The sequence below is a fragment of the Penaeus monodon genome, chromosome 35 (assembly GCF_015228065.2).
Source record: "Penaeus monodon isolate SGIC_2016 chromosome 35, NSTDA_Pmon_1, whole genome shotgun sequence".
Taxonomy (NCBI): Eukaryota; Metazoa; Arthropoda; class Malacostraca; order Decapoda; family Penaeidae; genus Penaeus; species Penaeus monodon.
The window spans coordinates 9822680-9829661 of NC_051420.1; positions in this window are offsets into that span (position 1 = coordinate 9822680).

Genomic DNA, 6982 nt, shown 5'->3' on the forward strand with positions numbered 1-6982 from the left:
GAGAGAGAGAAGGGGAGAGAGAGAAGGAGAGAGAGAGAGAGAAAGAGAGAAATGGTTTATCTCACTTTTTCAGACACATCTCTCCATTTGCCCTGATCCCCCCCAAAAACCCCCCCCCTTTTAAAAACCCCCACTCTCTTCCTTTTCCCCTCTCTGAAACCATTTTCACTCCCCCCCATCGTACAGCTTTCTAAAACCTTTGGCACTATCATCTTTTTTTAATCGTTAACTTTTTCCACCTTCTCCCCACATACTTTACCGGGGCTATGTGGCCTTTGATGTCTATCACTTTATTTCTTAAAACCCATTAACCATTTCCCTTAACAATATGCTGTACTAATGGTAAAAAAAAAATGATAACAAATCTGCTCCTGATAATAATAATAATCATTAAAATAATAATAATAAGATAAAAATTTAATAATGATAATTTAACCCCAAATTTTAAAAAATATGATAAAATCAACATAATAATTAATAATAATGAAACAATAATAATAACATTGAGATGAAAAAAATAAAAAAAAATAATAATGATAATAAAATAATAATAATAAAATAATAATAAAAAAAATAAGATAATAAAAAAAAATAATAAAATAAAAAAGATGATGATAAAATAATAAAGTAACAAAATACAAAAACAACAGCAAATGCAAGAAATGAAAAGAAGAATAAAAACAACAACAATAAATATAATGATGATAATGAAAAAATAACAACTACAATAATAATAGTAGCAGTAATAATAATATTAACAATAACAATATTAATAATAATAGCAATAATTACGGTAACAATGGTAGTAATGATATAAAAAAATTTTAAAATGAAAATTGAAATAAAAATAATATAATAATAAAATAAATAATAATAATAATAATAAAATAATAAGGATAATAATAATAATAATAATAATAATAATAATAATAATAATAATAATGACAATAACGAGAATAGTAATGATAATAACAATAACGCAAATAAATAACGATAATAATATACCCCAAATAAGATAATGAAATGATAATTGATAAAAATAAAAAGAGTAGTAGTGATAATGATATCTATAGCAGTACTGATAATTACAATAATAATGATAATAATATTAACAATAAGACAACAAGAATAGTATTGTTAATAAAAAAAAAATATTTTATTTAATGGATTGTGAATATCATTATCGTCATATAGATATACTTACGTTTTTCCCCTTTTTTCAGTATTCATCTAATCTTTCTTTTTCTTTCTACCCACTTTTTTTTATGGTCACTAGTTCCCTAGCCGCTTTTTTCTTTCTACATTTTCACCTTCTTCCCACGGGGTCGAACTATACCCGTTTTCTCTTTAATGAGAGAGAAGGACCTTCTGAAGCCAGGGATTTTGGCCAGAACTTTCCTTGTTTACTTTAGTTCTACTACTACTGCTACTATATATATATATATTTTTTCATTTATTTAATTTAAAATTTTTATTAAAATAATTATATATATATAATATATAATAATGTAATATATATATAGTTAAAAGTTATATTATATATATATATAATATATATTATTATTTTATATATATATTATATATATATATAATATATATTATAATTTATATTTATATATATAATTTTAAATTTTAAAATATACACACATGCGTAAAATATATTATATTATATATTATATATATATAAAATATATATATATATAATATATTAAAATATACACATATATATATATAATTATAATTATATATATTATAATAATATTTTATTATATATATTATTATAAAATATATTATTATTTAATATAATATTATATATATTTATAATTTTTATTATATATAATTATTTATATAATTATTATATATATATTTATATATTTTAAATTATATAATATATATATATTATTTATATTATAATTTTATATTCTTTTAACGGGAGGTTCATGTTTGGCCACCGGGGGCCAGCATGATACTTATTGGGAGTTTTCACGTTTTGGGCCCTTTGGGGTGATACGTGGTAGGGGCCCCCCTTTTTTTCCCGGAAGGCCGGGGACCCTTTTTTGGGAAACTTCTCTCTATTTTTTCCGGCTTGGACCGCACTGTTTTTTGGGACTGTTCCCTAAATATTTCAAATGCACAAAAAATTTTTCGGATTACACTATATATATATATATATTATATATATTATTATATAATATATATTATATATATATATATATATATGCGTTATATATATATATGTATAAAACATACTATTTATTCAGGATTAAAAAATTAATTTATATATATATATTAATTATATATATATATATTACATTTTTATATATTATATATATATTATATTATAATATATATTTTTATAAATAATAATTTAAAATATATATAATATATATGTACACATTTCATACACACACACCACACTAATGTTGTGTATATATATACAGTATATATATAATAAAATATATATAAATATATAATATATATATATAATATATATATATATTTTATTATATTATATGTAACCTGATATATTTTTTGCATTTGAAATTATTTTGGGAAAATACCCTAAAAAGTGCTGGTCCCAAGCCCCGGGTAAAATAGAGAGAAGATTACCAAAAAGGTACCACCGGCACTCTCCCTGGAAAAAAGGGACCCTACCAGTACTCACTCCAAAACCTCACAAAGTGAAACTACATGATCAGCTGTGACCACGGTGGGTCAAAAAATGAAACCCCCGTTAAAAAAAATATATATATATATATATTTATATTATATTATAAATTAATATAATATTATATATATAAAAATATATATATTATATATATATATATATATATTTATAAACTTTTTATTAAAATTTTATTATTATTATTTATATAAAAATGTATATTTAAATTCTTAATTATATTTTTATTTTATTAATTAATTATATCTTTATATTTTTATTTTATATTTATTTTTTTTTATTTTCTATATATATTATTAAAATTTTTTTAAAATTTTTGTTTATATTTATAATTTATATATATTTTTGTGTTTTGTTATATTTTTTTTTTATTTAAAATTTTTTATTTATTATATTTTATTATATATTAAAAAATTTATTATTTTTTTAATTATGTGTTGTGTGTGTTTGTGTGTGTGTTTGGTGTTATTTTTTTAAATTTTTTTTTTTTTATATTTTTTAATATTATTTATATTATTATTTTATTTTTACGCATGTGTTATATTTATTTTTTAATATTTATTATTATAATTATTATTATATATTTTTTAATATATATTATATATTTTATTTAAAAATTTTTTTTTATTCATTTATTTTTATATATTTTATTATTTAATATATTATATATTTTTTTTTTTTAAAAATTTACTATCTTTAATATTATATCTATTTTATTTTATATTATTATTAAAAACCCTTTAAATTATTTATATACTTTATATCTTTTTATAATCTAATATAATATATTATATTTTTAAAAAAAATAAAATAAATAATATATATTTATGTACATATGTAAACAAAAGTAAACAAGGAAAGTTCTGCCCAAAATCCCTGGCTTCAGAAGGTCCTTCTCTCTCATTAAAGAGAAAACGGGTATAGTTCGACCCCGGTGGGAAGAAGGTGAAAATGTAGAAAGAAAAAAAAGCGGCTAGGGAACTGTGACCATAAAAAAAGTGGGTAGAAAGAAAAAGAAAGATTAGATGAATACGAAAAAAGGGGGAAAAAAAAAAAAAAAATAAGTTATCATTACGATAAAGATATTTCACTCCTTAAATAAAATATTTTTTTTTTATTAACAATACTATTCTTGTTGTCTTATTGTTAATATTATTATCATTATTATTGTAATTATCAGTACTGCTATAGATATCATTATCACTACTACTCTTATTATTATTATCATTATTATCATTATCATTATCTTATTGGTGTCATATTATTATCGTTATTTATTTGCGTTATTGTTATTATCATTACTATTCTCGTTATTGTCATTATAATTATTTTTATTATTATTATTATTATTATTATTATTATTATTATTATTATTATTACAATTGTCATTATAATTATTATTACTATCATTACTACCATTGTTACCGTAATTATTGCTATTATTATTAATATTGTTATTGTTAATATTATTATTACTGCTACTATTATTATTGTAGTTGTTATTTTTCATTATCATCATTATATTTATTGTTGTTGTTTTTATTCTTCTTCTTCTATTACTTGCTGATTCTGCTGTTGTTGTTGCTATTATTGTTACTATTATTATTTCATCATCATCATTATTATTTTATTATTATTATTATTATTATCATTATTATTATTATTATTATTATTATTACTATTATCATCATTATCATCATTATTATTACTGTCATTATCACCATCACCATCATTAATGTCTATTTTATCTATTGTTTTCATCATCAATGTTATTATTATTGTTATATTATTATTAATTATTGATGTTGATTTTATCATTATTATTCAGTATTGGTGTTAATATTATCATTATTATTATCATTATTATTATTATTATTATTATATTATTATTATTATCAGGAGCAGCATTGTGTTATCATTTTTCTACCATTAGTACAGCATATTGCTATTAATGGTAAATGGTTAATGGTTAGAAGAAATAAATGTGATAGACATCAAAGGCCACATAGCACCATGGTAAAGTACTGTGGCGAGAAGGGTGGAAATAAGTTAACGATTAAGATAAGATGATAGATGCCAAAGGTTGTAGAATGCTGTACGATAGGGTGGGAGTGAAAATGGTACAGAGAGGGAAGAGGAAGAGAGTGGGGATTTGTAAAATGGGGTGTGGTTATTGGGCGATCAGGTCAAATGGAGAGTATGTGTCTGAAGAAGTGAGAGTAACCATCTCTCTCTCTCTCTCTCTCTCTCTCTCTCTCTCTCTCTCTCTCTCTCTCTCTCTCTCTCTCTCTCTCTCTCTCTCTCTCTCTTTTTGTGTGTGTGTGTGTGTGAGGAAAACAGCAAAAGAGCCATTATGAAACACTCCAAAAAATAGAAATGGTAGTTGTAGAAGGATGAAAAGAAGCCAGAGAATGAAATAGGGGAACAGGTGAATGTGGTGAAATATCGGGAAGAAAGTCAGGAGGAAAGGAATCCGGGGAAGGACATTGGAGGAGGAGGGAAGGGTGACACACATGGAGTAGAGGATTTTTTTTTTTTTTTTTTTTTTGATAGAGTGGGAGAAAGAGGGGTAGGGGGAACTTAATGAGGAGGAGGAAGGCTATCAGCAAATCCTTTTTGTGTAGAACGAATACGATGGAGGGATTGGAGGGTAGATGAGGGAGTGGAGCATTCTCTTGGGTCACGTTCAAGTCACCTTCAAGTGTTTCTAGAGGGGAGTTGGGTGAGGAGGTCTGAGGAACAAAGGTTTTCTTGTGTGGAGAAGAGGGAATAGATTTCCGAGGAGCAGAGAGAGAGGTGGGTGAAGGAGACGTTGTGGTAGGAGAAGGTGGTTGGACCGTTTAGATTGTCAGGTAGAGTGAGAAGGAGGAGGAGGAGGGGTACGCACCACGGAAATGGTAGAGATTGGAATATCTGGATTTACACTGAGAAAAGGACTTTGACCGGCGGGGAGAGGGAGAAGAGAGAGGGTGGTTCGGGGTAGAGGGAAGAGATACCGGGGGAGATGCCTAGACTTCTAAAGAAGATGGGAGGAGGGGGGGGGGGGACGAAGTGCAGTTTTGGAACAGGTAAAAAGAGAAAAAACCTTGTCGGCGTGCTTCCTGTTTGGCCTCAGGTAGAGTGAGGCCTAGTTTGAGTTCTGGCATGTTTCTAGTAGTTCTAGTTTTATAGCATTATGATCAATATCATTATCATTACCTTTATTATCAGTGCTATAATTAAAATGTTCATCATCATTATTATTATTATCATTGTTGTTGTTGTTATTGTTGTTATTAATATCATTATCGTCATTATTATAATTACTATAAGTAATTATATCATGATCAGATAGATTGATTGATAGATAGGTAGGTAGATAGACAGATAAATATACATACACATGTATATATGTGTGTGTGTGTGCTTGTGTGTGTGTGTGTGTGTGTGTTTGTTTGTGTGTGTGTGTGTGTGCATGGGCTGTGCGTTGCGTGCGAGCGTGCGTGTATGCGTGCGGTTGTATGTGTTTGTGTGTGTATTAGTGCCTGCGTGTATGTGTGAATGTGTACGCGTGATAGTGTGTACGTGTGTGAGAACGTGCGTATGTGTGCGTATGTGTGTGCGTGTGTGTGTGTGTGTGTGTGTGTGTGTGTGTGTGTGTGTGTGTGTGTGTGTGTGTGTGTGTGTGTGTGTGTGTGTGTGTGTGTGTGTGTGTGTGTGTGAACGTGTGTGCGTGTTTGTGCGTGTGTTTATATGGAGTACACACACACCTTTTTACATTCGAGTTGCCGCGTCCACCTGGAAACAGACAAACAGCAGACTTTGCCTTCCTCTCCATGGCTCTGATCAGCCCGTTTATCCCTAATTTGAACAAAGACTAGAACAAAACTCAAAATCTGGTTTCCCAGGATTCTGACATGTTGGATTAAAACCTGTTATCAATATTTGTGTTATTCCTGTAATCAGCAGTACTAGCCAACGCCTATTTTTATGTTTATTATTATTATTTTTATTGGACATTTTATTTAATGTTTCTTTTTTTCTAGGCTTATATAAACTATTTTATAGACCCTTTATTATTCAGTATATTCATTATCACTTCGGAAAAACATTTTGTGAAGTAGAAAAAAAATATATATAAGTTACGTGGATACAATATCTCAAAAATGTACTGTAAGAAACAACAGAAATCTATAACCGTTGACATTAATTAACATTCTAGGCATTATGTTCATCACAATATCCCAAAAAACGTGATATACGTAATGTTTCTCTTATATCAATTACATATTTACAAACTCAATGTTTTGTCTCCCGTTA